Source organism: Lolium rigidum, chromosome 2 (assembly GCF_022539505.1).
Source record: "Lolium rigidum isolate FL_2022 chromosome 2, APGP_CSIRO_Lrig_0.1, whole genome shotgun sequence".
Taxonomy (NCBI): Eukaryota; Viridiplantae; Streptophyta; class Magnoliopsida; order Poales; family Poaceae; genus Lolium; species Lolium rigidum.
In genome coordinates this window covers 280,775,567-280,781,953 of record NC_061509.1, presented here as the reverse complement: position 1 = coordinate 280,781,953, position 6,387 = coordinate 280,775,567, and the positions used below count along the sequence as shown (strand labels likewise).

The window sequence follows — 6,387 nt, the reverse complement described above, 5'->3', positions numbered from 1 at the left end:
TTTCAATACCCACTCTCTATATTTCAGTATCGCGCCAGTGTTCCGAACGAAAGGATGAAACCGGTCAAAAGCCCATCGTTCCTCCCTAACCCTAGTTTTGTTTCCCGCACCCTCCTCTCAGCCGCCACACACCAGATCTGGTATCGCTCCTCCCTTGAGCCGCGCTGGCCACCGACGAGATGCCGTCTTCTCCCACCACGCCACAATTTCTCTCCTTCCGGTCTCCCTAACCGGCATCTCCCTCTTCGCTGCCATCTGGAAGCAGCGCCCTAGCGGTGGACCAGCGCAATCGACTTTGCCGCCGGTCTCACCATTGACGCCGCCGTCGACCGTCCTCTGCCTCGCCATCGATGACGCCGACGGCAGTCATGACTCAAGAAGGAGGCCTCGCTCGGCCTGGAGTTCGCGACACCTCAGACTCTGTAGGTGCGTGTCCTCGACGGCTACTTTCTGCAGAGGTTTACCGGCCCGGATTCCGCGAGAGGAGTTCTACTTGCGCAGTCTCATCGGTGGCCAGCGCGGGAGAGGAGTAGAAGAGAAGCTCATCATCCGTGTACCGTGCAGGCATTCTTCAATCCATATTGGGGACGAGCTCATCATCCGGGAATCCCTGAAGGTTAAATTATGTCCTAGTAGCTCCTTAAGTATGTTTTACTTGTCGATCTGGTGTTGATGTGGCTGATGCTTTAGGTTTATGTATGTGAATCCATCATATCTACTTAGATTAGATACACATTTCAGGTCTGACATCATATATCTAGCTGCAGTTTTAGATGTTTGAAAATGAATGACCGTGTGAATTTGATCTTGATTAGTCAAGCCAAATGTACATAACTGCAGGATAGGTTCGGAATTTTTTCTTATAGAACTACAAGACAAATCAGAAATTATTGATTGATATATTTCGTAGCTACAATTATTATGATTTTATTAGTTTTGTTTAGATGCTCTGTGTTCATAAACTTTCTGCTCTACTTTTGCAGTGTCGTTCGCTTCACTAGCTGGTCGAGCTACTGCTTGGTTGTAATTCATCAAATCGCTTCAGCAGTTCATTGTGTGGTGAGTCCGAACTGATTCTTGCTGAACTGATCCTGTGTAAGCTTTAGTAGTTCATCCTGGATGAGTAGTGCAAGTGCAGGTAGCCATGTGAAGTAAGAAAGTGCCATGTTCTTGTTCTATTGATGTCACTGAAGTGATTGTAATGCACATATGCACTCGAGAGATGCTTGGTTTTCCAGGATCTTTTTCTCTCGTAGTGTAGTGTAGAGATGAGCATACATGTGAACTGAAGTGATTGATCAAAATTCTTCATAGAGTAGTGTTCTGATAGAAACGTATGTGGCATCAAGAGTTTTCTAACTGATTGTTTGTTGCCTGGGTAGTTTGTTTGCTGAAAGCATTTGTCCTGGTGCATTTTCTATTGTCATAGGACTCTTCATATATCAAATATTTTGTAATTTTCATGAGCATTAAAACTGCTTATTAGGCATATTATTATTTGGCAACCATGCATTTAAGTTTCACCTCTATCCTCTATGAGCACAACAAGCTGCTCACGAAGGTGATCAAGTACAAGCATAAGTCTGGTTTGATTTTTCCGAAGAACACACATAAGTCTGGATTCAAGGTGTTTGTGCATAGCCATACATGCATGCAATAGTAAATACGTATTGTTAAATTCTCACAAGGAATACAATCTCGAGGTACTTACTAGTCATAATTCTATATATACAGATGAGATTGTACTGTGCGCTGCATCTGGCCTCTTTTGTTACCCCCTGTCCGTCGCCCTACTGACAAGCAACAAGGTGAGGCCATTCTGTCGATTTCCCTGTTTGACAGTAAGTCCTTTTGATGTGATTGTGCATGCTTGTTCTTATGGACATTTGAAAATGGTCTGTATATATTGATAACTGATGAAATTTCTGATCTTCTAGTTCACTAAATTAGAGTTGCACATGGAAGTATCAGTATGCATTGAGGGTTCCAGGCAGTGAGATGCATGAATGGCAAATAAGTCTTTTTGAAAGGTCCAGTAGTGTTTATTTTCCAAAACCTGGGATCCAAGTAAACCCCACACTCAAATCCATCTATCCATATTTATAGCAAGAACCGTTGACAAGTGCAAATCTAGGGGCTCTTTTTCTGACCGCTTCATAGTTAATTCCAGGGAAATTTTTGATTATATTGCTTATTTTGGGAAACATGCAATGTGTGATAAAACTTTCACCTGCCAAGGTTAACTAAACGAACTGATGAATGATCTGTGATCAATGGAATGTAATCGTACATTTAACTGTTGTAGAACTGCTATGAGGTCATTCAGCGTTTATTTCCAGAACACATTCACTTCATTTTCCACAAAGTGATTTCTTAGGGACCTTAGCGTATGATGTGGTCTGTCAATTCTGTACAGCCTTGTGTATGTAGTTAGGTGGCCTTTTGTTGGTTTAATTGTTCTAAGGCTTTCTTTTCTTAGTTTGGATACACTATAGTGTGACGAATACTCTTCTATAGTGTTAAATTGCAAATTAAAAATACCAGGTTATAATATGATAATGTGTGCCTCTACTTGAACATTGCCTAAATTACTCTGTCCACTTTCATTGTTTATCTCCATGAGCCAAAATCTATTGCCTTGTTCAGTATTGCCTCATGTGTACCCTGTTACATGCTAGCTCGGTTGCTGACATCCTGGATTTGACCCGTGGAGTTGTTTAGTCCACAATGGCATTCAAATGTTGTTCGTAGTGTTTAGTCCCCAAATGGATAACTACTGTTCTAATATGCAAACAATAATAGTGTGCCAGAGATGCTATGTTCTATTTAATGAGCACTTCATTAAATAGAAGTTGAGAGGGTTCAAAACTCACCACCTTATTATAGATTTTATACACAGTAACTACTCTCTATTATCTGTTATGTTTGAATTTTGTATGTAAAACCTACAAGCTGACTGTTTTATGGCACTACATTTAGTGAGGAACTAACATGTGTGTTCACTCTATCTGCAATCATGCGATTGGTGAACCTTGGTTCATTATCTGAATATGCTAACCTTTAATGATGCTGTTGTAACTTGTTGTTTAAAGACTTATTTTTATATCATCACTAAAATTCTGAGATAGCTAGTTTTTTGAGAGACATCGTTGCATTTTCTGACCTGTTTTAGTTCTGACCACTTAATCTCTGCAGAATTTGACCGTGTGGTGTGTCTGCATTGTTTTAGGCGCCTCATGGCATTGGCTATTGTTTGGAATGAGTTCTGTGACATCAGCAACAAGGTAGCTTGAGTTTTTTGGAGGGTTGCATTTACATTGTATTGTCAACCATTTTACTTCCCTATATTTCACGTGAAGTTTATGATCAGGAGCTAATGTGTTGAGTTTGCTGCTGCGACGACAGAGTATCAGAAGAAACTTTATGTGCACCACTTTTTTACTTGTTATAGCCAGCTTGTTATGGTGCTTCTGTATCTGATCTTGAGTGTATGTAGACTTGTTGGATCTAAATTGTAATTAGACCTTTTCTACTCTATTACTGTGTACACGTGTAACTGATGTTGTGTATATTTGATTGTATTATTCTGGATTTTAATCATTTAATTGAGGATGAAATCTGGGTATGAAAATTTCAAAAGTCTACTTGACTAATATTTGGGCTTCTAAAAGGGCGATGACCCAAATAATAGTGGATTGCTATGAAAACCAAAACAAGATGGCTGAACGAAATTGGCAACTAAAAAGGCCATGGCCCAAAATAAAAAGGCTGAAATATTGGGCTAGACCCATGTAGCTATCCAAAATTGATATGCAAAAATAGGTAATATCGGTTGAATTATTGGGCTTGGCCCATCTAAAACGCTGAACTGGACTGGGCTAATTTTCATCCACGACCATTTGGTTTGGTCTTAGATCTGCCACGTAGGATTTGCCACATTGGATATGACGTGGACAAGCAACATTGCCCACGACCAAAATCTTGGTCATAGAATCCATGACCATTGATTCTGGTCATAACCGTATATGACCATTCCACAAAAAAGGTCTTTGTGATCCATCAGTGACGCTCAACTGTCGACCAACAGTTTTTGGTCACGACAGGGTCATAAATAACAGACAATGACCATACACTGACCAATATGAAGGGTCGCAAGTTAGCATATTTCTTGTAGTGTGAAAGGATTTCTGCAAAGTTATTGCGTAAAGATCTCAAGACCTGGTCAAAAAAACTATCAACCATCAAAGAAGATATTTATGACCTCAACTCCCTTATTTCTCTTCTGGATGCCATAGAGAATTTTAGAGACCTCTTTGTCATGGAGAGATCCTTCAGAGTGACTATGAAAAGTCATCTGGCTACTTTGTTGCAGCAGCTTGTCTACTGGAAACAAAGAGGGAAGATTAAATGGGTGACTCTTGGTGATGAAAATTACAGATTCTTCCATTCTATGGCCTCTAGACAGAAAAAGGAAAAATCATATTGCAACTCTCTCTGACCAAGATGGTGCTCAAGTTACTGACCATAATGACAATACAAGGATCTTGTTGCAAGCTTATAAGGTGAGACTTGGTCAGAATAGTTCCACGGACACCATTGCATCCATTGCTCACTTACTACATACAAACATTGATCTGGCCGTTATGGAAGCCGCTTTCACACATGATGAAATTGATGCAGTGGTTAGAGAGTTCCCTCATAATAAATCTCATGGCATTGATGGTTTCAACAGAGTTTATGAAAAACTTCTGGCCAATAATCAAGCTAGATTTCTATGACTTGTGTGATCAATTCCATCAAGGAAATATATCTCTTCAGAGTATAAATGGATGTTATATAACATTGGTTCCAAAAAAAATATCGGGCTGAGAGTGTAAATGATTCCACGCCTATCTCACTCTTGAATTGCACTTTGAAGTTGTTAACTAAATTGTTGGCTAATCTCCTACAAATTGTCATCCAGGGACTCATTCATGAGAATTAGTATGGGTTCATCAAATCAAGAACTATACAAGATTGCCTGGCTTGGGCATATGAGTATCTTCATTACTGCCATAAATCAAAAAAGGAGGTGGTTTCCCTCAAGTTGGACTTTGAGAAAGCTTTTGATAAGGTGGAACACTCTTTCATTCTTTCTGTGTTGCAAGCAACAGGTTTTGGAGCAACTTGGTGCAATTGGATCAATTCAATTTTGTAGTCAGCCACCTCCTCTGTTCTTCTAAATGGCATACCTGGTCATACTTTTCACTGCAAAAGGGGGGTTAGACAAGGTGACCCTCTCTCACCTTTGCTTTTTTATTGGTTGTTGATGTGCTCCAGTCTTTGGTCTATGAAGCAATGAATAATGGTCTCTTCACCAGGCCCTTGAATCCGCAATGCTCATCCTCCTTTACCATTCTCTAGTATGCAAATGATACTCTGATTATACTCCAGGCGGATGTGCAGTAGTTAAGGCATTTACATCATTTGCTTCAAGTTTTTGGAGATATTTCTGGACTCAGAGTTAACTATAGCAAATTTAATCTTGTCCCCATCAATATAGCCGAAGACAGAATAGTAATGCTCACTGATGTTATGCATTGCCAAAGAGGTAGCATGCCTTTCACATATCTAGGCTTGCCATTAAGTACAACCAAACCAAGGAAGGAACTCTTTTTGCCCCTCATCCAAACTGTGCAGAGAAGGTTACTACCTTCTACTATGTATCTCCCGCACCGGCGCGGCTGCGCCACGCCGCGCCGGGTGCCCCCCCAGCGACTCCCCTCCTCCTCCTCCCCGGTGGCTTCCCTCCTCCCGCTGCCGCCGCCTGAGGTGCATCCGGGCAAAGCCATGGAGGTGTGGCGGCGGCGGCGAACTTCCTCGGCCAGGGCATCCGTGAGGGCGCAGGTTCGCGTCTCCGGCGGCGGCGATCCGCACCGGGTTGTCGACGGCGGTGCCATGGAGCGGTGGTGACCAGAGGAGGGAGAGGATCTCCATCTTTTGGCGGATGGTGGCTGTGGTTCGGGTCCGATTTGGGTCCTGGCGGGCTCGGGTGGGCAGCGATCTTACTATTGCAGTCACAACGATGCCGACTTCGTGCAGGTTTCTGGGTTCGTTCCGAGGCACGAGGACGCCATGGGAGACTATCCTTGGCATGGTGGTGGCGTCCTCCTCCTTTGCAGGAGGTGGTCTGCTGGTTGCTGGGGTGGCAGATCACGAGATCCGTCTATTCCGACGATGAAGATCTAGTCAACGACGATCTAGCGGTGAAGGGGCCACCGGTGAAAACCGCGCCTTGACATCGTTCTTGGCGGATGATGGGGCGGCTATTGGCATTGTTCCCTTGCGAAGGCATCATCTTTGCTGGCCTCTACGCTGGCTCTTGCCGAGCTGGGGACTAGCGGCTGT

The 6,387-nt window shown here is 42.7% G+C and overlaps 1 long non-coding RNA gene across 1 annotated transcript; it reads left to right on the top strand.

Annotated features, from left to right (window-relative positions):
- The first annotated feature begins 211 nt into the window (after positions 1-211).
- LOC124688933 lies at positions 212-3,574 on the top strand. Its single transcript, XR_006998673.1, has 3 exons — positions 212-616; positions 984-1,059; positions 1,735-3,574. It is a non-coding gene; the product is annotated as an uncharacterized LOC124688933 (long non-coding RNA).
- The last annotated feature ends 2,813 nt before the right edge of the window (positions 3,575-6,387 follow it).